The following is a 24,777-nucleotide window of genomic DNA, read 5'->3' as shown; positions in this document are numbered from 1 at the left end:
TAGGAGAGCAAAAGCTCAAGTTTATCCAACGTTACTTTCCAGTGGGGATGCAATTGCTTCAGTTCACACCATTGCTCAGGCACCTGTGTCTGTGGATGCTGGGTGTCTATTTCTGTCTGTGTATCATCCTCTGATCCGAGCGCCTCCGGATACGGTTGCCATTTGCTCCACTGCCAATCAAAGCCCACAGTGGAATAAACCAACCACCTAGAGCCCAAGCATACAGGAGACCCAACGTGGATGTCAGTATAACTTTGATGGACATTACAGCTTACCCCTCAAACAGCTAGCTACTGTACAGTATGACACACACCATTATGTATTTACCACGGGTAAAGCTAAATACACACACTTATCAGATTAATCCATTAAGACCAGAGGCCGATTCTACAAATGCCCTCTAAATCAGTAGTTCTCACACTTTCAAGATTTTTCAAAAATGTCAAACAAATTGCATTTTTGAATAGCCAAAGCTAAATCTAAAATGACACAGATGCTTCCCCGGTTTTAATGGGTTAAAGAATGTTTTATGTTTTGTGTTTTTTCTATTCAATAAAATGCTCAGGGTCTGCCAGTGGTTCCAATCCAAAAAAGATATTTTAAATCTGACATCCAATAGAAAATCAGACCTCCTATGAAAAAGTATCATCCTTCCTCCGTAATAAATAACATCAAAGAAATAATGTGCTTTGATGATACATTACATTAGAGACCCTATATCATGTTATGTTCCTTATCCGTAAGGTCAGAGGTGCTTCTGCAGAGATAATAGCCTTGTTAAAGGAGAAGCATGCTGTTAAATTACCTGCCCACAGGTTATGCACCTCTGACAGCAGGTTAATTGAGAACACACTAATGTACTCTGCAATAGCCACGGATAAAACGCACAGCTTGTACTGTGGGCACCTACTGTGCTCCCCCTGTTTGGAGACAGAGGTGAATAAGATGGGATAGGGAGGGGTGTGATGTATTGCACAAGGTGTTACCCTGATATACAGCTCCAAAAAGGCCACTTGATTGCCTTAATTCACTTAACCTCCAATACTGGTCTCCTCTCGTGTGTGTATGTGCTCTTTTATCATGACCTCTGGTTTGTCGAGTCCCGGGAATTTAAGCCTAGTTCAGTCCAAAGATTCACACCACGACTAAAGAGATTAGAACGTTGCAGAGAGTCGCAAGAGATTCAAGAGAGGGGAGAGGAAAAAAGGAGCAAGCAAACAAGAAAATGGAAGGGAGAGTGTATAGCTATTTCATTTTACTCATGAGTTTTTAGAATTTTAAGGTTGTGCTGTGAAAACTATGAACGATCTCCGCTCGTCGTCTGGATCTGGACTGTCCAGTTTTCGGGACGTTTTACTATATCCCATAGCCCGGACGGACTGTGACAATACTGTTGCTATGGAAACAGTAAATGGTCTCAATCCGTCGGTCTCAAACCATACTTTGGGGAATTCTGTTGCAAGTGGTTGCAAGTTTCAACTCGTCTCATCATGAATCTTTGGTCTGAACTAGGTTTTACATAATGGTGAATAACGGTGAGTAAACGTGTTTAACAATGTCATAAACTCCATATAAAGATTTGAGCTTGGACTGCAGGGTCTGGTGAACTTTCTGAATGTAACATAATTAAGCAATAAGACAGGAGAGGGAGTGTTATAATGTTTTTTGCCAACAAAATATAATAATATAATTTATTCTTATTGTGTGGCAATTCGCTCTCAAAATAAAACACTTTTTGAGAATGTCATCTCCGTTTCCTTAAAAACACATGGAGTCTGACTGAGTATAGTCCGTTTTGACTCAGCCAGCCAACTCGAGCTAATGAGCTAGAGATCGTGATTTACCAAAACTGAATACCACACACAGAAACACAACACTTAAGTGTTAACTAAGATATAGCTACTACATCTGCAAGCTTCTTTTTAAACTGGTAGCGCTGTGTCATGACTCACTGGCATACCTCACAGACGCTGCCAGAGGTGGAGGGGCATCTGACCAGGCTGAACAGTAATCAATGGGGGAGTATAGTAACAGGCTTTGTATGGCCAATCGCAATGTGCAGCTGGAACTAGCTGCTGTACAATACTCTGCAATGGCCTATTGTGAATCCTGTGAGTCCAGTGCAGCTTGGCAATAGTCTTTGTCTGTTGTTTACTGTTGGACCTGTCACTTCGCCATGTTGTGCCAAAGCAATTTACCTGGCCTGAAGCTCATACAGAAGTAATCCTGATACCACTTCCTTCACAGCAATTACAAAGATTTCAGACTTGACCGTAGACCTGTACTTTGAAAGGAAGCCAATGTTTGAATTTAAACCTGTGAATAACTACTGTTTGCTGCCGTCTGGTACTTCACAGTGTTGTGCATCGATTCTAAACTGGCCATCCATAACAGTGAAACATTGAGGGAATGACATCAGTGCAATAAAACTCCAGAATACACGTCTCAGAGAAATGCGTCCGTTCCAAATTGCATTGCTGATTCTGGCACAGATTAGCATAGCCTGTAAAGAATTGCTGAGATCACTAAAACAGGCTATACTAATTAAAGCCAGAATCATCAATTCACATTCTTCTGACACCTCGAACCCCCCAAAACTGGAAGGCAGATCCGCTCTGGGGGTGCTGGAAAAGTTAGAAATGCATTGTCTGTTAGCGTCATGAGACGGTGGTGTGAATGGGAGGACTGGGAAGTGACACAGAGGATGAAAAAGTAATTTGTCCTAAACATGTAAACCATTTGAGAAAGCGTAACATCAATGGCAATTCTGCATTATGATGAGTTCAGTTCATTACAATATTGTTATAGCTCCTGTTCAAGAAGAGAAAAGTTACATCACAGTAGTTGTTGTATTCAGTCCTGTACCTGTAGCCATGGCTTCTGGACTGTTGTATTTAGTCCTGACTGTACCTGCAGCCATGGCTTCTGGACTGTTGTATTTAGTCCTGACTGTACCTGCAGCCATGGCTTCTGGACTGTAGGGCTACAGTATGTTCACACTGGCAGCCTGAATCCGATTTTTGGCCTATACAGATTGGAATCACATTGATTTGATCATGTCTGAACAAAAAAACCCACATTGAAACAAATTTGAAATGCTTTCTAAACATGTGTCTCAGTCTGAAGCCTGGAGCTTGATTTATACTATACTGGAGTGACACTGTCGTTTGACAGAGCACGTTATTCACAACTACGTCATTATGTTACCATAATGTATAGGTTGACGATGTATGAATACATTGAATACTGAAAATCGGATCACATCACTTGCAAATAAAAGTGTGGACGGACGGTCAGTCCTAAAGAGCAGATTTTGAGAAACAAATCAGATTTGTCTGCAGTCTGAGGAAAGCCTAGGAGTCCCTTTGCCCAGTAATAATGCAATGCGTGGTTCATTTCAGTTCAGTACAGCTTGATGGAAGCTGGAGTGGGGGACATGACAAGAAATGCCCTCTCTGTTCTCTATGCTGCTCTTCAAGAAGTCATATTCGCATATAATGTTCTATTCAGTGAATAATACCGTACCACACATAGTGCATCATGTCAATGCCGCTTCTAAACAACACCATGCACATCATAAATTAGAGGGCCAAGCAAATAAAAGCTGGAGGCAGAGTACCAAAGAAAGTGAATCAGAGTGTGTGTGTGTGTGTGTGTGTGTGTGTGTGTGTGCGCGCGCGCGCGCGCGCGTGTGTGCGTGTGAGATAAATAACGAATGGTGGATAAGCAAAAGACGTACAGTACATTGGAACTGAGAACTGAGTTTTTAGACAAGAGGAAGATCAATCCACGGTCTGTTTTAGGCTCAGGTCAGTGGGATTTATCCAAATTAGAGACGAGACTGAATGGCAACTAAAGCAGTGCTTTCATCACTTCATCATCCGTCACAGTGTGTACAGTAACTCTAGAAAGTATTGGTGAGATTAATCAGGAGCTCTAATTATTGAGGAGAAAGTGCTGCAGCGACCACAAACTCAAGGCTTATACAGAACGTCATCGCTATGTGATGTTCCAAGTATTTACTTTGGTTTATGTCTCTGAAAACCTTTCTGAACAAAAACACACCTCACAGCATGCCTGTTTAACGGCCGGAGAAATATTGATGGCATTCGCGATATCCCACTTGGAAATCCCAGTTCCTTCCAGTATGACGAGGTCTCCGCGAATGGAAGTTGCCATAATTCATCATCGCAATGTTAACGCACCAAGATACCGCGTTCAAAGAGAGACAGGCAAACCAATTCATCAGCGTGCCGTTATGATCCATGCCTTGATATCCATCGGGGGGATTTTCAAAAGGAAACATTCCTAAGAGGTTGAATAAACCAAATAACTGACCTGGGGGATGACCTGGGAGCAGAAAGATAAAACAGGAGTTGGAAAATGCTTACACAACCAACCAGGCTTCCACATTTCGTATGCACATTCCTTTTCAAGGCCGTTCTTCAAATGACATTCATGCAGTGGTGGAAAAAGTACTCAAATGTTTTACTTAAGTAAAAGTCTCAATACTGCAATGTAGAAATACTCTGTTACAAGTAAAAGTCCGGAATTCGGAATTCAAAAGAGTAAAAGTACAAAATGATTGGTCTCAAAATGTACTTAAAGTACCAAAAGTAAAAGTACTAATACTGTACGTTTGAAAATAGCAGATCTACAGTACAAGCGTCGCTTTTTTTATTTTATTTTTATTTTTAAGCACAGGATAAAAACATTTATTTCCGTTCAAATATATGGGTTGCTTAATTTTTTTTTCAAAAACAAACAGACAGACATAACAGGTGCGTCAATTGTTACAGGTATAATGCATAGTTTTCTATGCATTTCGTTTTTTGGGGGGGGTTTGACCCCCAAATCTTTTCGGCTGCGCGGCTTTGCCGCGCGCACAGGATAGGTGTCCCTTATTTCAATCTATGGGAGTTGACAACCCTAACCTTGCCATACCTTAGCTTTTGCTGAACTGATGCCACTGGACATACACACAAAATAAACAGGTACAGTGAAAAGAATATGATGTCAAAATGTAAATTTTCTTATAACAATAACAATGTGTAGTGTGTTACAAAATCGAAAAATCCAAAATAGGACCGACATTTTTAGCTTGCGGCCCTTGGACTTTTGGTATTTTGCTGAGTGGCCCCTGAGCCATCTTAAGTTGAGTAGCCCTGGTATAGACAATTGGAAATACTCTGGTAAAGTAAAAGTACCTCAAAATTGTACTTAAGTACAGTACTTGAATAAATGTACTTCGTTACTTTACACCACTGCAAGGCTGTTCTTCAAATGACATTCATGGATTGTTTATACTAATGTGTGACGAGGAAGGCCTCACCAATTGAATAGCATTAAGTATACAGTATATCTCTGCTTTTCCTTTCCTTTGAAGTAGACAGAATGTTTGAAGTGACCTACTGCTGTTGTCACAAAAAACCCTAGAGTGGAAAAAAGGATCAAGTGCTGTCTTTCACCTTACATGTTATTGCTCATTTGCCTCACCTATGGCTTTAACTATTTTAACAAAGATAAATCAGTGGTAGAAAAAATGCTTAGCACAGAATTATCCAAAGTCAGTATCTGGTTAGAAGACAACAGGCTGTCACTCCACCTGGGCAAAACAGAGGCAATCCTGTTTGGGTCTACAGCCAAGCTTAAGAAATCCCCGGGGTCTTACGGTAGTGGTTGGTAACTCGACAATGAAAGATAAGGAAGAGGTAACATATTTGGGATGCATACTAAATAACTCCTTATCTGGAGAGAGCATGGCTCTGAAAGTTATTATGAAAGTGAACCAGAGGATAAAATTCCTTGCTAGAATATCGCCCTTCATAGATCGAAATGCGCTAATAATACTGGCAGGGGCATTGGTACAATGCCATTTCGACTATGCATGCACATCCTGGTACTCTAACATCCCAAAGATCCTGAAAAAAAAGCTCCAGACCTCGCAAAACAAATTAGTTAGACTGATTCACAAGTTACATCCCAGAACTCACCTTCTGCCGGCCCATTTCAACAGCCTCAAGTGGCTCAAAGTCGAGGAAAGAGTAATACAAATAAAAATGTGATACTCGCACGCACGCCCGCATCCACACACCAAGATCAACAGGACCACGGTGGAAATAAGCTTCTGGCTTTCTTGTGTCTATCCTTTTGACTATTCCCTGTGTACATTGTTTTGTAATGTGCAAATTGTCAATAAATAAATCAACCAATCAATCAATCAAAACCTACATTTGAACATTTAAAATTTGAGAAAGTGTGTAATAAGTTTATTATTATTTTTTTCTTCTTTTTTAATCTATCAACGATGCAATTTGTCCCTCACAGGCTGCCATAGTCCCTGAGTTTCCCTCTAAGTACAGCAGTGATGACCTTCCTATGCCATACTGAGATCATCCTGTTTTGATCTCAAAATGCATAATGCATGCATCATAAATGTTTCATCATATCAACTGCTAATCATAAATGGCAGTACTGTACTAGACACAAGCATACATACCAACAGGGAGACAAAGAGAGAAAGAGTAAGGGAGAGAGAGAAAATGAAACACCAAACCAAACTCAAGAAAAAAAATCCTCTTCTGTTCTTTCTATTCATTTTCATTTAATTTCAAACAAATTAAAATAAAAAAACAATTAAAACAACAATGGTATTTGATAATTGGCTCTGTGATAGAGCAGAAAAGTAATTGATGACTTAAAAGATCTGGCTCTGTATGCCCATGATTTGCTCCATTCATTAGGTTGAGCTTCTATATTCGAGTCAATAACTTTTAGTGGTGTGCAACTGTTCAGCCAATCTGGCACTAGCAGGTCACTCACTACAATCACCCTGCCTCTAAATGGATTGCTCTGGAAAAAAAATACATCTTATGCTATTGAATTCTCCACTGATGCAGAATCTAAATAATATACTCAGATAGTGTATGTTATTTGGACAGATGCGAGTTTTGAAGTCTACTTGCTATCCTAGCTACTTTGTAACACTTACTTGTTTTCTTGGCACTCTATTTACTTGAGAAATATGTTTTTGCTCACGAGTCCGTCTGTAAACAGCTAATCTCGGACACCACTGGAATGATCGATGTGACACTTTGTACACACACTCCCAGTAGACCAAGGAAGAAATTCTACACATTATGTCTGTAATCATTTGATCAAGACGTATATCTGTCAGATTTTTCTTATTCCATTCGGCTACGATTGGCTTCTAAAGAGTGGCCCGTTTAGCAAAAATTGCCACACATGTTGAACACTGCATCAGATTGATGTGAAACGTTGGGTGTACAATCAAACATTTTTTCCCCTGGATTCCTTGGATCATGATGCAACTCCCCATATAGGCCCCACCAGGGCTTAATTTCTGCAAATGCACATACAATGCTATACGTTTTTATTTAGGCTATTTATTATTAATTCAGATTTTACATTTTCCCCTCAATGTCCCTTCCTGCAATGGAAAAGGACCATGGATGAAATGAAACTGAGTTAGGTTTGTAAATCTTCACAATAACCACTTTATGCTCCCTTCACACGGGCAGCTGCAAAGATACAGGCTACCATTATTTTTCAACAGAAGCCAGCGAGATGAAGATATAAAGATACATCCAGCGTTTCTAGCTGCTACAAAAGCTACCACAGCTACAAAGCTAAAAAACAGTTGAGCTGATTTCAACTTCAGCTACAAAGATACAAAGATACAAATATGCTGTGTAGCTTTGCATCTTTGTAACTTTCATATCTGCCAGTGTGACTGTGAACACAGCAATGTATTCGCTGTTAGAAAAATGCGTGTGCCTGTTTACCGGGTGGTCTGTCTCCTACCTCACTACGCTACTTGCGGAGGGCTACAAACGACTTAGTCGGGTTCATGACCTCCGGCACCTAATAATTTACAAATTAAGCAGTGGGCCACACCCATTTCCAACTGACAATACTCTTGCACCATTCTGGTTTGTTGGATTGTTTATGCAAAACAAATGTTTTGGTACAGTCAAATCCTCAGTGGGCAAAAGTGGACTTGTTTCATTTGGGTCCATAGTTAAATTAAAAGGATTTTACTGTGTATGGAGTGTGATGTACAGTACACACAATGTGTACACTGTCAATGTGATCTACAATGCTTGGTTGGCTCAACTTGGCTGTGGGTTGGGTTCTCTGGCCTTTCCATACAATGTACTGCAAGTCGACATTTCACCAACAATGAACATTGTATTCACTGAACAGCCTCCCTGACCTCCAAATGGTCAGGGAGGTAAAATATAGTACTGTAGGTCAGCATTAAAATTCTTGGAGCGTGTCCAGTGAGACTTGAGGGCACACAGGTTGCACACCACAATACAGTTGTGACTTGAGATAGTGACTTGTCCATTAGAGTGCAATAAGTTGCCACTAATGCTCTTGGGCGAAATAGGTTTGAAGACAGGTATGTGATGGGTGGGCAACCCCACAAAGCTTAAATATAACTACACTGCTGAGACAGTATGTATTCTGATTCTGTCATTATTTCTGTATGTAAATACAAACATTTAAAAGTTAAACTTTCCATATAAAAATGTTTTTTTAATATGTTCACTTACAGTAGGTGTTCATAGACCCATGTTGAAATCATTTTTTACCAAATAAATTATTCAGAATGTGTAATGTATTCATATTTTTCCAATGTTACAGGACATCGCTATAATGTTTTTGTATGGAATTGAGTTCAGCACCTTGCCTTGCGGCGATGCCCTGACCCTCGTTTGATTGACACTTTTCAATTGAGCTCCCGGTTCTAAAATTGTTCTATTTAATCCTGGCCATGCTTGTGTGTCCTTATGTCCAACCTGAGAAACAAACTGGTTTCTCAAACAGTGGGCCACGGACCACTAATGGTCCATGGCATAATTACAGGTGGTCCATTGGGAAATGTTTTAAAATGTATACAAAAAATGCATATTATATCTTTGTTAAATGTATAAAAAATATGTCCATCAAATTCAAGAAACAATTTGAACTACTAATAGCCGTAGTGTGGTAAAAAAGAGAAGCTTAAAATTAAATATTGATATACTTCATTAAAACTCATTCACTGCTAAGGACGTAATGGACGTGGTTTACGTCCAAACGCCCAGGCTGCCAAGGACGTTTTTTTGGTGGTGGTGGGGGGGGGGGCATGTGAATGATCCAACCACCACCGAAGAAGAGTACACCCAATATCACGTGATCACAACAACAAAAAAATCGCCTCCTTCCATGTTAAAGGATTTATAAAAGTATTTTTTTTCTCGGATTTCTGTTGTTTTCTAAGTGTTTTTCAAAAAACAAGCCACATTCAAAGGGCCATAGCTCTGGAATGGAGGATCGCAGCCGGCCAATTTTTTCCGCCCGATTCTACCGGACCCCCGTGCGTGTTATGAGCCGATCTCCGTGAGGACGGCGGTCACGGAGAATATTCCATGAAATCGACGTTTTCGCTGGCAAGGGGACGGTAAACGGATGAATTGATTAATTAATTCCTGGCAGTCTTAAGTGTCGTGCACAGAAAGTATTGTTGCACTGTAGGTGGGCTATTTTTAGTATGCGACACCAACGCACAACTAATCATAAATCTGGCTTTAAGATCAGTAATGTTAAATATTAATTTAGCAAATTACATAAAATAGAAATTATTGTTATGCCTTATTATTATATATTAAAAAATATATATATATTGTTGTGGGGCGGTGCGGTGAAGGGGTCCTTGAGGATTGTTTGAAATATGCTAGTGGTCCAGAATTCAAAAAAGGTTGAGAACCACTGCAATCGCAATATGCTCAATAGCGCCTTCATGGCCAAAAAAATCCATTATTCACCCTAAAATAACAAAAATCAGAGCGCACAGAGCATGTCAGACTATGGGTCTGTAATAACAATAAAATTCTGTGGTCTAAACACTGGAAACATCCATTGTCACAGTATTCCAATGAACAAGATTCTGTTTCTTTGTTATAAATCAAGCCAAACTTTAATCCTGTGGTTGCCATTTGTATCTGGACACACTGAATGTCCAATAAAAACTAACATTGGAACAGAGAGCTGAAGCAGATGAATCAGATGCAGGCGCACACCCAAGCCAATGGCATTGCCTTTGACAGGCAATCATAGTTCCAAAAATTAGATGACAGAAACGGTTTGTCTAAAGGAAATCCTGCTCTCACAAGCTCAAACTAACTTCCATAACCAACCATATCAGTATTTCCCGTTTGGGCTAAATCCATTCAGACAGAAATCAATTAAATACACGGCACTTGGATTGGGCTAATTATCAGAGCACAAACCCACACAAAATACCATGGACCGTGACAAATCTCCCTCCTGTTCTGGTGCTTCACTTGCAGAAAGGTTCTCTGACAAGCTGCAAATGCAATGAACTTTGGGTACAAGCTCTGGGACTAACATAATGCATACGCAACATTTCTTATGATAAATTAGCTTTGCCTTAGGGTTGGTTAACCTAATTATATATTTTTTATATGGGTATTTTCATTTATCAATGTCCTTGAATGGACTGTAACGATCTTAGCCTGAGGTTTTCTGCTATCAAAAGAATAAAACTTACGTAATCGGCAATGTTCTGTTCTGTGACAAACCACTCCTGTCACAGATCACCCGATTGTTTCTAATTGCTGCAAATGATGCAAAAAAAAAATCTAATAAAATTCCCACCATTCATACTGTACCAGGCTAATAATGAATGCAGTTACGATGCAGGGTGCATCATAATGCAGTATCAATCCCTCAAGTACATGAATTCAATTTATCTCAAGGATAATTAGTGCTTTGGTCGTATGTGCCGCAACAAGGATTATTTACTAATAATCTCTGCATGCTAAACTGTCACCTTGGACAAGGTAATAATTTCCTAATTTGCAGCATGCTTACACTTTCAAACACCAATGATGAATGTAGATTTTAAGAAACAGTAGCACCCTCCGTTATCAGTACATGGAGGCCAGTCTATGATGTCAGTCTGTGCCAGTAGTATGACAGACTAAGGGCGGTTTCTCACTATGGTCCCGGGTGCGCACTCCAGACCGCTCCGTTCCCGAGTGCGCTTGGCTGGCCAGCATTCACACTGGCCAAGGCTCTAACGCGCCCGAGTACACTTGCATATATACCCCCGATCCTATAGGTGGCGGCATGCACATAGTGCTTCGCCAGTGGACACAGACGTCATCAACTATGCGACAATGTTTGTGCTGGTCGCGCATAAATATAGGGTTGCCGCTGGGGAGAGAGTCAGGAGCGCACTGAGCGCACAGAAGTCAAGGCACAGACTGCTGTGTTGTTGACAGACAACGGATGCACGCTTATGAGAAACAACACAAATAAAACCTGGTGAAACACTGTGCATTAGCGCAAGATGAGGATACAGGAAACATTCAGTCTAAATGTCCAGTTTGCTAACCTTCACAACTACTACTACTTTTGTATTTGAAACTTTACATTTCTCTAAATATTATAAACTTTCACGACAGCTTAAGTACAAAAATATATCATTTATGAAAAGGCAACTAGCCTATACAGTGAAGTCGGACTGAATGACTGAAACCTTGTATTGTGAATTGTACTTCCATGTACTGTTTCTCATGTCTTACTAAATAAAGTAACATCTTTTCTTTTTTTACTCTCTTTGTGTGAGGATTATCTGGCACATGTATGTATCTGTTATGAAAGAGAAATTGCATCATGAGTGAAACGGCTAGTCCTTGGGAAACCATAAACCTACGTAGGCCTACATCTAAATGAGTTACCATATTTACTTACAAATTTCAAATTACAAAGCCTTATAAGCTATATATTTCTGGGATGCATAGTAGCTGAAACTCCACAAGGTATACCACCTGTAACAATCGCCCTTTTACTTTCAAGGGAAAATTATTAACTAAAGGAAATACAACAGGATCGGCAGGTTTTTAACTTAAATACTTTATATAATAAAGCCACAAAATAAATAATTGACAACTCAAATGGTACACAAACAATACACCTCGGGTTTATACTAGGTTTCTGTCCCTGTATCTCTTTCCCTAATAAAATAAATAAACAAGCAAACAAACAAACAAACAAACAAACAAACAAATAAATCAAAAGCAGACAATAATCACTTTACACGCCCCTCCCAGTCCAAACAAATCCCACTGTCCTTTGTAACCCTGCGGATCACAAGTCACACATAAACAATAAACAAGCACGCACGGTGTTTAGATTACGCACGCACGCGGTTTACATAAGTAAACAAACAGTCCCCGCGACCGTCCTCTTCTTACTGCGCTCCCGCGACGCAAACGGCTCCTTAATACAAACGAAAAGAAAAGTGTCTTTTCTTTTCGTAGTAAAATAAATATATCATATATATATATATATATATATATATATATATATATATATATATATATATATATATATATATATATATATATATATATATATATATATATATATATATATATTATATATATACACACACTTATGCCAGTAAGATCAAAATATGGTCGTAAACTGCTTTGTGAATAGCCACTGCTCCTCCTGTTGTGTTTGTATGTCCTCGTTTGCCCAAATGTCCAGCAAGAAATCTGTTCATTAAACCAGAGGGATCCTTTCCCGGATCCGGCCATGGTTGAACCCCTGTGGATTGATCTGCGACGTGCTTTTGTTGACTGTTTTTGTCGAGTTTATATACCGTCACCTATTACAAATAGCGGGCCACTTCCGTCTAACGGTACGGTTGCTTTCACATTGCAGCGTACCGTACCCGAGGACGCAAGAATCGCACCCGAAACTACCTCCCGAGGTGGTTTCGGGTGCGGAACGGTGATCCGTTTCGGGGAACGATGCGCAACATTCACACTAGCGCGACACCTGCCAAGCGGCCTGGAGTGCGCACCCGGGACCATAGTGTGAAACCGCTATAAATCGTCATGATATCGCCACAACCAAAAATGTATTTCCGGCGTGATAACACTGGCAGTGTCGCATTGTAATATTATTCATTAACCTTATTTCTGGAAGAACACGACACTTGAGTATTAGAAATATGTTATTTGGTTCTAAATATCCACAGTTTGACAAACTAGACACAGTGTTCTGGACACTTTATTTTATATTGTGTAAATATCCAAAAACATTCTACCCGGAAACACCGCTCTACATGTTTAACAAACATTCTGATCTGGTCTTGACAGACAAACAGATACATATATATTTAGAGATGGATGAACAGAAATCACAATCTAACTGTGAATCTTGGTCTTTCTTTTTTCTTTAAATCTTCTAGACTGTATATTAATGTTGTAGACCAACTACCATGGTTAAAATATGAGATAGGTTTTGTATTTCCCATTTCCTTACATTTTCTCTCTATGACTTCACACATACCTGCACCACCATGGCTCCTCCCTTCTTTACCATATTTGGTGACAGCAGGAATCTGACCCTGACCCAGACTGTGTGTAACAGCCACATCTTGTATTTTTAATGAGCTGTTGTATGTGTCCACAGAAAGTCATCTTTTTTTTTTTTTTTTTTTGCCTATAATTTTTATCCCGCGATTTTTGTAACCCATTTTTTTTCACCCGGTGCCAATTTCCTAAGTGATCCTGGGCGCTACACCAGCCCTACACCAGCGCTACACCAGTCCCCCACAGCCAGGGAGGCCAGGACCGAGCTCATGCTTCCTTCAGTGCATGAGAGCCAACTGACCTTCTTGTCACCTGACAGGGGGGAGTTTCCCTGGTTGGACGTAGCGCGTGGAAGGAACACGTTATTCCAACCAGTTCCCTTCCCCTCCATCAGGCGCCCCGGCTGTCATGGGGGAGGCGGTATAGCGACCAGGATTACTACATGTTTTTGTGAGGGTATTAACTACCCTAGGAGACACGGGGAGAACATGCAAACTCCACACAGAGTAGGCCCTTTCGCCAACCCCACCAGAAAGTCATCTTTTTAACACTTAAATGAACAGTTTTTGGAAAGAACTTGGAATATACAGTATAACAGTAATACCAAGATCATTATCAAGGGGACAATATGTCTGTGGCACTAGGCTATCAAATGGATGCTTACCCACATGAACCCTATTCTGGCATAACAAAATAGGCGAACATTCGACACAAAATAGGGGGACATACGGTGAAAAAAGCTACTTGTAGATTGGCTATTTCCACTATTCGTCATACAACAAAGTAGAATGGGTTTAAATATAAAGAGTTTAGAGACACACTCATTCCTAGTCTATAATACCAACTCTTACCATGCTGTAGGTAAAAACTGAAACCATTAGAACCTTTTTCATTAAAGAAAAGAAAAGAAAATGAAACACCACATTGAAGTGAAAATACACATGACCACCAGACCATATTGACTGACTCAACAATGTTGACCATGAGTCATGTTGAACAGCCTGTTATCCACTGTATCAAATAGCTCAGACACATCGGGCCATGGGATCACACAGTATTGATTTCAAACTGTGCTACAATGAAACACACAGAGCAAATAGAGCAGGGACACGCACTACATACATGCACACATATGTTCACACGTAATCCCCTAGTGTGTGTGTGTGTGTGTGTGTGTGTGTGTATGTGAGGGAGTGAGAGATAATAAACAATCCTTATTAAGGCATTTGATCACAGATAAATATCCACCACTGTGTTCTTTACAGCCATAAGCACATGCACGCACGCACGCACGCACAAATATGCAGTCATCTGTGTACTGTATGTGTTTTATAAAGACTTATCCAACCCCTTGGCGACTACCACTGATCGATGCCAATGTATACGTTTGCTCGGTTTATAAAATGACTGTGTGCAAACATGCTTTCTAATAAATGCACCCTTAATTAAGAAATAAAGATTTTCTATCCTAGCTATGGAGGCTATTCCAGAAGGATGCATAAGTCAATGAATGACCCAAGGCAGGGGAAAGATAAACGGGAAAGGAATTCAAAATTTCACCGTGCACTGCTTCTGTTCTCATTTTCTCATAGAAAATGAGAAAATTATACCTGATAAGGTGGCCTACTTAGAAGACTCTCATGTAGAAGGTTTGAAATGAATGCTAGCCAGTGGTTCAGGAACTCTCCGGGGATTCTTGATGGGGGGACGGGCATGGAGAAGGGGACGGGGGTTAGGGTGACACTTGCACAGGCAAGGCATTCTAGACTGGAGGACTGAACTCACCAAATGTTTTGGGGAGGTGGAATGACTGGAGGTCACCTTTTAGCGCAGCGTCTCGTGGTGTCTCGGCTGTCCAATGACGCTGCATGGTTACCCTCCCCCCGTCAGGTCACTGCGTCTGTGAGGCAGACAGGGACCAAAGGGCATGGAGGGAGACAGAGATAGAGAGAGACGTACAGACAGACAGACAGACAGACAGACAGAGAGAGACAGAGGGAAGAGAGGGAAGAGAGGGAAGAGAGGGAAGAGAGGGAGAGAGAAAGACTTTAAGTGGGTGTGTCCAAGTGTAACATCTATATTTTGAGGGATTGTACAAAAACAACAGTACATCAATGAAACACAAGTTAATGATTGATTTATCTTGCATGCTCCTGGCAAACGGAACAAACAGCAAAGAGGCCTACATCGTCAGAGCTCACTGACCACGATTCATTTACAGTCCCCGCGTGAGTTGCTGCTAAATACTGTAGCTGATAGATGGTTTTCAACAACATAGTCAGCCACCATAACTCCTGCTAATGCCATGCGGTACCTTTTTTTTTCCTCTCTTTTTTTTCATGCAATATGCTTTAATCAAGAATCTACTCAAGTGAAGCTGCTACCATTCCCTGCTGGATACCATCTGTCAAAAGGAAGAATGGCATGTCTTCATGTCCCGGGAAGTGTTCATGCCTTATATAGCCTTGGCCTGGTGGAGCTGCCTGCCGCACGTAGCAGGATCTACCCGCAAGCGGAGGAAGCCGGAGTTATGAAAAGCTCATTAAAATGGTCTTCAAGTCTTAAGAGACAAACGTGAATCCGCTATAAAAATATGAACTCGCTATTAAAAATAATCTGCCGCCATGGCTCAGTGCCCAGGCTGAAAAAGAGGCAATCCCTTCTTCCTTCCTTTAAGCCTCCGTATTAAAAGGCAGGGAAGTTTAGCGAGATTGGGTGACTAAGTGAGGGCAAGAAATGACAGGGCGGAGAGCAGGGCAGGGGGGATGGATAGGTGAAGGGTGGGGGCACAGAACACAGTAAAATGTTAATTTAACTCGAAGACTGTACAAATGGAACCAAATGGATCGGTAAGGAGCTATGTCCACCAAGACATTTTGTGCAGTGTATGTTGCAGAGTATGTTTTCGTCTCCGTCCTTCCGTGTGTCCGTCCGTCTCAGCCAAGCTAACATTGGTCAAGCTTCACGTGACACGTGACAATATGTTGTCACCAATGCTTTTGATTGGCTAGCGAGACGCATGATGACATAAAAATCTATAAATAGCAAATGTGCTTCACAAAATCATTTATAGTTTTTGAAGCTAAGCTAACATTGGTCAAGTGACACGTGACAATATGTAATATAAATAGGTAAGACAGGATTAATCAGGAACAGTACTGGCGGAGACCTGTGCTCCGAGGAGCATATTTTCTAGTTTGATTTGTTTTTGGGAGTGCTGCATATTTACACTCTGCTGGAAACGCCAGCAAGGCACTGAGCTTCTATTCCGTTCTGCGCGTCTACATTTGGTTACCTGGTCACCCGGAGTTAAAATATTTTAAACTCTGGCCGCTTGGAAGAGAGTGCCTTGCGCTTTCAACTGGGGGAATGAAAGAAAATAATATGCCTTGGTGGACACGCGGCCTGCTCTTTGGTGGACACATAGCCTAAGGGTCCATGTGGTTTGCAGCAACATCATTTTTTATTAACACTGACATTTTCACTGGCCACATCATGCCCCCAGTAGATGTACATATGAATCACATTTTCACCACTTTCCAGTTCTCCTCTTTCATTTAATATATTGTAACTAGATGCAGTGCTTCATACTGGAGAGCTGACCTCACTTAGCCTGTCCACTGCCAGTTCATATCAGCTGAGGCAGCAAGAGCATTCTCTAGTGAACCATGAGGATGACTGCGACAGAACGAGATAATTACCACGTTCCAAAGCTGCTTTTAATATCAGTACCTAAACTTGATAAGAGCCTTAATGTGGTTCTGTGAATGAATGTGTGGGCTTGTCTCCCGCTATAATGTGAAATGGAAATCAGAAATCACCCACCTATAGAAAACAATGTCCCTTTGCTTACAGGAACACGTGTGGTGGTGCATACTGCATTGAGCTTCTCTGTGGAAGTCTTTTTCTAGTCATAGTACAAGGGCATGCAATTATACTACAGTATATCAGCATAAGTTCTGAGCTCTTACCACTAAGTACTATAACTACTCTGTGCCAATGTAAAAAATCCTTTAGATACTAATTTTCAAATTGCACTAGTGATTAAAAGATAGAGAACATTGTCTGTGCCCAGCTCTTTTTAATTATCCAGTTTTCTATTGTATTCCTGGACTGCTGCTGTCCTTATAGCCAGGTAAGTCGATTTATCCAAGACAAAAGCAAAGCACAGATAATGACTCTGTATACTCTGGCTGCTTTTGAGTTGACAGCATGAAAAGATGATACAGCATGCAGCAAACAACCTTGATTTAATAAAATTGCTGCTGCTGCCTCATTCACCTTAGACATCAATGTTGTCTTTCTCCTCTCACATAAACACAAACAGGCGCATGCACGCACGCACGCACGCACGCGCGAGCAAACACACACACACACACACACACACACACACACACACACACACACACACACACACACACACACACACACACACACACACACACACACACACACACACACACACACACACACACAGAATGTCACCTTACTCGCAACTCCCCCGTGAGGACCGAGTACAGGAATTGTTTATGGCTGCTCGTGAATTTTTCTCTTGTCTTCTAAAAGCCACCCCCCCCTTATCTCACCTAACTCCAGTTCATTGTAAATCTACTGGCAAAGCTCAGTGCATTTATTGGCCAATCCCAATACAACACTGATATCACCTTTCACAGACTGTTTATTCTACAGCAGGCGTTTGTGGCAAGCGAGAGAAGAAATGCTGTAAACGTGCTTAATTAATGTGTTCTGGGATACCCTTTTCAGTGTCAAATGCTCAATCTTGGCTTGATTTAAAAGCTTTGAGCTCCATCATGACATCATCAAAAAGCGACTCGAACCCCAATGAATCATCAAACCAAGTGGAAAAATATGGATAATGTGGAAGCTGACTGTGCTATTTACAGTGTTGATGGGATTGAGGTCAGGGTAACATCCTGTTCTTATGACAAGCAAATCATGTCAGCGAGGCAAAGCTGGGTGAAATATCATTATAATAATATCCTTATTGTGATATGAGACTAGATATTATGGTCTGGGATGATGGTTATTGTAGAATTGTGGTACAGCTTAAATGTGTGTTAATGCCATTCTTTTCCAGCACTAAATTGAATGTTTGGAACTAGCTGAGTGAAACGAATGCCCCTAAAATGCCTTTTTGATCATCATATCCACATTAAATTTACATTATATTGTCAAAATCGGCGAGTCCTACAGCACGGGAAACGCTACAAAGGCTGGATACCAAATGATCTGGCTGTTAGGTCGATTGATGAGTGATTCTCAGACCCTGTTTAGACTGGCCACAAATCTGATTTGGGCTGCCAGTCAGAACAGGGCCTCACACATAGCCCTATATGATGAAGTAAAAATGTGGAGGGGTGTATTGTATTGTATGCAGTGTCTCCAGCTGAGGTACTGCATGCAAGCAGGAATGTGTAGGAGCAGCAGAGCCGGAGACTGTGTGTGTGTGTGTGTGTGTGTGTGTGTGTGTGTGTGTGTGTGTGTGTGTGTGTGTGTGTGTGTGTGTGTGTGTGTGTGTGTGTGTGTGTGTGTGTGTGTGTGTGTGTGTGTGTTGTGTGCGACAGAGAGCGACAGAGAGCGTTATGTGCGTTGTAATCTCTCAAGAACAGATTCCGACCTGCGGTGGAATCTGTCGGAGCTATTCGTCATAACCAGTGCGCATTGGATACAAGTAGGCGTGCCTTCAGATCAGGAAGTGGGCCGCGCTTTACCCAATCAAATGTAGTGGGCGGGATTCACGTGTCCGTCCACCATGATCCACCCTCCCCCCCTCGAAACTAGCCGAAACTAATTTAACAATAGCGTCCTCGGAGCGGACAAAACCACGGAAAGATATTCACATTTTAAATTACTCTTTCATCATAGAAACAAGTGGGCTTATAACCAAAACCATCCATGTTCTCTGGGAGAAGTGGTGTTAGTGTTCCGTGTAGAAATATTGTTAGTGGGAATGAAAACATGGTCGCACCAACCGGAAGTGATGCGCTATAGGCAGACATGAAACCGGTGTTTCCCTGCGCTCTAGTCTAACATTATACTCCTGCCAGACTCCACAGAATATCAGAAAAGCAGAGGTCGCTGTTTTTCATTTTCTGTGGGGTCTGGCTACGCGAGACTATGTGCGTTGTGCTCAAACCTCAGTTTGAGACTCGGCCAAGGTCATTCTCATAGCTATGACATCGATGGAGCCAGACTGAGAGGAGTGATTCTCTCACTTGGATTCTCTCCATCTGCTCCCTCTGATAAGGCTGGCTACTTAAGATGCACAGGACAGACACCACGGCTGTGTTTTGTCAGCTACCGATTAAGCCTTATTAACATTTCTGTTAGACCTCAAAGAGCAAGAGTACAGTATACAGCGGGCCATGCATTTTAAACTCGCCTTTTGTATAACAACTCCATATTCAGCATACATAATTACATGCATTACATGCCCATTTTCCACCACAGAAAAGACAAATAAAAATGTCGACCCTGGATGTTTGTTTGAAATAGACTGTATCGAAAGCTACTGTATGGGAGATAAAGTTAAGACTGGTGCCCACTAGTGTGCTCTACTCAATAGCTGCTACACAGACATAATGTTTTTACTAACAAATACAGGGCCTTTCTACAGAAACAACCTCTATATAGTAGCAAGTTTCTAAAGCGTTTATAGTAGAGACTAAGTAGAAACATCTATGTTCATTTACTGTAAGTATACACACGGCTTCGTCTATATAAGGATTTACGTAAATGAATAGCACAATTGAAATGTTTTTCTGGGGTGTAAAATCATGTAATATTTGCAGCAAGACAAGACTAAAGAGTAATTTACAGTATGTGTGCATGTAAATGTTGCATAAAATGTTGCAATGTTGCATGTAAATGTTGCATAAAATTGCATAACAATGCTGAACCACATGGCATTAATACCGTATACCCAGAAAGTTCTTATGAACCACGATCACTTTGTTATTTTAGTCTGCATTCTGAAATGGCCTCAGGTCTGTTGAGGGGTTGGGAGGTGTGGAGGTGTCAGTCACTTGGAAAGAAAGATAAAGGAGACACAATTCTCTGCACGGACAACTTGAATTGAAAGGTCAGAAACGTCCCTTCAGGCTTCATTCAGTCTGTGATAAGGAGATTCCCAAGAACACAAGTTGGCTCTTATCAAAGAACAAGTGATGTACAAAAACGGGCAGCACATTCACATGTTTCCTTTTTTCTTCTTCTCTGCAAACAGAGAAGTAAAAACTCTCGAATTTATGAATTTGGTAATTGCAGAAGCAGTGCAATGAAAGCCAGTGCTCGTTAAATGACATCTGATTGTAATTGTAATGAAAGAATAAAAGAAACCTGGGTGAACTGGGAAATTTACAATTTTACAGAGCCAGAGACCGTTTAGCGTGTAAACAGTGCTAAACAAATGCCTTATGACAGTAGGTAGGCTAACTCATTATCCAGTGTTTAGGAAGGCAGCAATAACAAAGGCCTTGTGTGAGATTTGACTGCCGTCAAATTGATTTCATCACTGTATTTACTCTACTGGGCACATTGCTTGTGTCCTTTCTTTTTTTTAAACACTACCGTGCCATTCTGTAGTCAAGACAACCTGTCAGAACAGTTCACACATTACCACGTGTCATTTGAATCAGTAAAGATGTTCCTGCTGAGTGCAAGACAGGCTACGTACATAATCACAGACCTCAGAAATCAATTTAAAAGATCAATTTTTAGAGCACTTATGCTAGTAATTACTGTAGCCTACAGAAGAGGAAAAACTAATGTAATAACTGGATTCAAAAAACAAACTAAACATCTACCGCTCATCCAAAGGAGAGTGAAATATTATGTATGTTTCTGGTCCTCTGCAGGGCTACTCTGCTAAACTGATAGGATGGAACGTTCTGGGGCGGAACTGGATAAACCTGTGATGCTGATGCAACAGGTAGCCTTGTGCCTACAGTACATGCATTATATAACCACCATAATGTTTGAGACCACTTTCATGTTTATTTTGTTGTCTTGGTTTCCAAACCAAGAGCAAACTGTCACATAACAAAAAAAAGCAGACTTGCTACATAAATATGAACATTATCATTGTGTTGGATGAGCAAAGTTATTACCAAAAATACAGGCCGGTGAATGAAGAACCGAGAAATAAGCCTCCAGCCTTGCAGTGAAAAGTGAGAGACAGAGCGGACCAGAACGAAGGAAGGGGATAAGGATTGTAGGACAATGAGATGAAGGTTGGAAATGCTCAGTGTATACTTTAGACAGAACCAAACTAGAACAATGTGCTCCTCAGAGCACAGGTCTCCACCAGGCCGGGTAACCTACCCAGGGCACTCAAACTTTGGTCATAGCCACATGGAATGGCATCTAAGAAATCAATAAGTTGCATCATGATCCACGGAATCCAGGGGAATCAAGAATCAAAAAAAAAAAAAAAAAAATAGTAGATTAATCATAATTAAATAATTAAACCTTCAACTTAAAATTGAGGTCTGTATCCACAAATTCTACGGAGAAACGTGCAACTCGAGCTGTGCAATTAAATTTGTACTGTGCAAATATTCTATCTCGACCACAGAGACTTTCATCAAGTTTACTGTATATGCAACTACTTTAGATAGTTAATACTTTCATGAACCTGAAACGGCTCTGTAACAACTCTAACTTGATTAGATTTTCCAGGAGACGAGAGCTTACTGAGTGAGAGAAAAATATGGCCCTGAGGACTTGCCAAAAGCAGTCTCTCACTCTCACTCTTCCATTTGTTAACCACTTGAACCCCTGCATGCCTTTTCTGGGGACAACGTTCACCAAAGAATTGCTGATTTTTGGCGGAGAGATTTGGTGTAGACTGGAAAAAGTGGTCAAAGTACAGCTGTAACTCAGGTCCGTTTTAAAATAACAATAAACAGTCCCAAACAAAACCTTTATATCCACTGTCACAGACAGAAAGACAGATTCAAACACTGAAAGACAGCGGGAAACCTTTTTTCCCCATTTTGAGGTTGTGTTGACCTAAACAAAATGCCCATAGAGTACCGAAGTCCTCATGTCAAACCCACGTTCCCTGGGTCACGGAAGTGCTTTTCCCATTTAAAATCCCATAGATGTTTTTTTTTAAATCACATTGTATAAGAACTGTGTTCCAAAGATTTTTATTAAAGTAGTCCGGCGATTCTGGCACGGAGGTTGCTCTGTATCGTTTACGATATTTATTTATATTTAATAGAAAATGGTATTAATTCACCGGCGGTATCGGGAAGTAGTGTTAAAACGTACATTAGGAAATCCTGTGATTCACTGTCCGCACTGAAGCACGTCACTCTCCATCAAAAACATTCCTGAGATTCCTTAGATTTCATGACCTTCGTTATCAGTGTGTGTTATTAATTTGTTTGCTTGATGAAACAACTGGACTGAGGACTGACAACGCAACTCACCTACAGAAAGAAAAAAAACACGATGTAACGCTGATTATTTAAGCCTGAGAATTGTAGTAAATTTTTAGAGGCTTTATTTTCTTACTCTTTGGATAAATTGGTGAGTTTTCACCATTCATCACCATATGAGTAAAATCACCAGGCTCATTTATTATTATTTTTCTAACAGTTCTTATATGACGTGAGGTTAAAAAAGTCTATAGGACTGAAAGGGAAAAACACTTCTGTGACCCAGGGGTGAGGTTTTTTACGTCAGACTTCGGTACTCTATATCCATAGACCTCACAGATGGACAAGTCTTGAATTTGATATATGGCAGCCAAGAATGCATTGTACATGCCAGACTTGCACACCCAAATTCAGTTTCCTTTGAAAGATGTGTTCGGCTGCAGTGTAAAATGTGCTATAAAACAGAGTTAAACTTGTCTGGGCTGTGCAAACTCGCTGTCTGGGCTGTGCAAACTCGCTGTGTCTTCCAGTGGCATTTCATTTTATGTTTATAGGTTTTCAATGACCGTGGGCTATGAATGAAGCTGCCATTGGAAATGACTGTTCAATAACTGAGCACGAACATCAGTGGTTTATGAAGCACTCAGCACTCCTGAAGAAGCTGGCAGTGAGACATAACAGTGAGAGCTGTAATAGAGAGCTTTGCGCTCTCTTGACTTTATCTAAGAGAATATATTAAGTCGTAGAAGTTGAACATGCTTGCATGGAGGCAGGCATATACAAATGCAGAAACACCAATACACACACTATCAATCTCTCACACACACACACACACACACACACACACACACACACACACACACACACACACACACACACACACACACACACACACACACACACACACACACACACACACACACACACACACACACACACACACACACACACACACACACACACACGCACACGCACACACACACACGCCTCCCAGTGTTGATCTGGCACTGCTGTGGTCAGTGGATTATATTTTATCTTCTTGGCCGGAAATGAAAGCTTTATATAAATCTCTATACAGTGTTCGAGAGTACAGCAAGCTCAACCCCCCCCCCCCCTTTCATTTCCAGACTAGAGTAGAAAATAGGCAGATAGAACGGGTTTAATGAGATAGATGACTTAATCAGCCCAGGACAGAGGCAAAGCTGATTATGAGACCCTTTTACGGTAACAGGGGAATTTAAGAGAGGCTATGCCAAAAAGGATAAAATCGCTGGGAACAATTCTGAACTGAGGGATACAATTCAAGAAAACAACTTGGATTTTTAATTGACCCTGACAACACTACCATTTTTTCATGATTTGCACGTGTGGATGGACTCAATTCACAGCTACAGCCCACATATCACTTCTGCCGACCCACGCCATATTTTATGGTCTTTGAAAACCTATTGATCTACACAAATTTAAATCACATAATGAGACATCTAATATGAGTCATTAGTGGCCATGTGCCATGTGAGAGCTGTGGGGAATAGGAGGCCAGATTATGAATAAATAATCTCATACATGGTCTCTGAATCATTACCGTCCATGGTAGATTGACCTTAGGCGCACATACTCATGATACTGCTGGTTTAGTGTGTCTGTGTGTGTTAAGAATAGCGCAGTGGTGAAAACCCTTTGATGTTCTATTAACCTTGCTTTTATCCTACATTGTACATTGAACGTTTGGACAGACTGGACAGATTGTTGAAAGCCTCAACTGGATGTACTTTGAGGTCTTCAGTTTCAGCAGAGGTGTGATTTAGACAGCACTGAATGATGTCAAGTGATAAAAGCAAAGACTATTAAGTATTAAGGAGATTGCAGAGCATGCAACACAAGCAGCAGCCTATCTACAGGTGAAATCATTAGCCTTGGAAGTGTTGAAAGTGGAAATCATGTGAGGA

General features: G+C 40.9%; 1 protein-coding gene across 2 annotated transcripts in view; it reads right to left on the bottom strand.

Annotated features, from left to right (window-relative positions):
- chrm3a (cholinergic receptor, muscarinic 3a) overlaps positions 1 to 24,777 on the bottom strand; it is an 89,279-nt gene that overhangs the window by 41,617 nt on the left and 22,885 nt on the right. For both annotated transcript variants that reach the window (XM_084075504.1, XM_084075506.1), the window contains exon 2: positions 15,207 to 15,321. The gene's annotated coding sequence lies outside the window, so the exon portion shown is untranslated. The remainder of the gene's footprint in view (positions 1 to 15,206; positions 15,322 to 24,777) is intronic.

The sequence above is a fragment of the Gymnoscopelus microlampas genome, assembly GCF_963454915.1.
Source record: "Gymnoscopelus microlampas genome assembly, chromosome: 13".
In the NCBI taxonomy this organism is placed as follows: Eukaryota; Metazoa; Chordata; class Actinopteri; order Myctophiformes; family Myctophidae; genus Gymnoscopelus; species Gymnoscopelus microlampas.
This window is presented reverse-complemented; position numbering and strand designations above follow the sequence as displayed.